This window comes from Dipodomys ordii, unplaced genomic scaffold (genome assembly GCF_000151885.1).
Source record: "Dipodomys ordii isolate 6190 unplaced genomic scaffold, Dord_2.0 Scaffold215, whole genome shotgun sequence".
Classification (NCBI taxonomy): domain Eukaryota; kingdom Metazoa; phylum Chordata; class Mammalia; order Rodentia; family Heteromyidae; genus Dipodomys; species Dipodomys ordii.
The window spans coordinates 127555-129264 of record NW_012267431.1 but is presented as its reverse complement, the minus strand read 5'-3'; the positions used below and the strand labels follow the sequence as shown (position 1 = coordinate 129264).

The 1710-nt window shown below is 35.4% G+C and overlaps 1 pseudogene; it reads right to left on the bottom strand.

The window, feature by feature from the left end:
• Window positions 1-913: 913 nt before the first annotated feature.
• Window positions 914-1408, bottom strand: LOC106000283 (annotated as a pseudogene).
• Window positions 1409-1710: the final 302 nt, after the last annotated feature.

Sequence of the window (1710 nt, the reverse complement as noted above, 5' to 3'; positions counted from 1 at the left end):
CCTATACTTTGAATAAAGCTAATCGTATTTCCACAGCCTGACCCTTAGATTTCTCAGGATTCCTGAGCTTGCAGTATACAGATATCAATATTCTGTACATAAATAAGTTATTACAGACACTTTTCAATGTCCACTGAGTTTTGCTTTCCTCATGAAAAAAACAGTTTTTCTTAATTTTCTCATTTGGTTGGAGGAAGTTTTTGGCAGTGACAAATAATTTCCATTCAGAACATATTGCAAACTACCTACTGAACTTAGATTGAGGGAAATGTGGCTACCTAGCAAGTTCAAGACCAACAATTGCTGTTGGTGAACCCAGTTTCTTAAAAAAACAAAAAACAATCAATATTTTTTCAAAAATCCCCCACAAAACCAGCAAGAGAGATGCTATTCAGTGATTCATCATTTGCATAGTATTTTTAAGGACCTAAGTTTGTTGCACACATCTTTAAGAAAGGAATATCTCAAAAACAGAAAACTATCACTGTATTTTAAGTATATATGCAAATGAACAGAAGTATTTGAAATGTTCCTCAACACTTTAGTTAAGACAAGACATTATAATTAATCATAAACACAATATTGCCTAATATTTACAAAAACATATCATTGAAAGAAGGGAAATATACGATGGAAGCAAATTATTCTTTCCTGATAGAGGAATCAACTACAAAATGCCTGTATTATATTAGTTCAAATAGCCAGTGGTATTGAATAAAAGCAGTATTTTGACACCACCACCAATACTACATTCAAAACCAACATATCAAATTTTATATTATCATAAAGCAGTTATTGTTTCATAACTTTATTTCCAAATGTAAGACTCAGCTTATACATACATAATAACATATATATGTATACATAGAAACAATATAGATATAAACAATTCAGATGATTACTGAGCTTCACCTTATGGAGAAGAATTCCAACTTATCCTCTCTTCATAAAAAGCAATTACCATCTGAGGGCATTTCACATTAGCCTCTTTTGCTGGCACTAACTCAGTTTCATCGGAACCTTTCCACTTCATGACAAACATCAATCCTCCACTACTCTGTTTGACATCAATTATTCCTTCAGGCTCTAGACCCCTAGCAAAGCCCCTTGGGTTGTCCCCTGTATCTCTTGGCTCCTTTGATGTGCTAGCACCAGATAAACTAGCATTGTGAGAATTTAGAAAAGCCTCAATTAGGTCCGGACAATTTATATTGTCTTCTGTTTCCCAAGTATTATCAGCATCTGAATATCCCTTCCATTTCAGGAGATATTCTACTTTGCCCTCTACTATGCGTCGGCCCAATACTTTCTCCACAGCAAATAGTTTAGGCTCTGCTTTTGGATATATGATGTGCTTTCCATACGGTGTCAATCTTCTTCTTGGTAGTATCCTTTTCTTGGGAGCCATTTTGACTTGCAGATATGAAGAGCTAGTATTAACCTCGTCAGATGCTGTGAGTCTCAATCCTGCAGTGACTCTGGCCCACGCACCTCAAGCTCCAGTCACCCCTCAGCGGATACTCTAATGTTTTTGGTAAGACCTGGAAAAACAAAAACATCATTCTGACTCAAATGTAAAACTTGCTAAATCAGCATGCTTGCTATTTAAAACTATACTGTGTGTGGCATCTTCCTTAGCTTCAGTTTGGCTTCTTAGAAATAGAAAAATTAAACAGACCAGACAAGCACTCCAGGTTGTTAAAAGCTAAA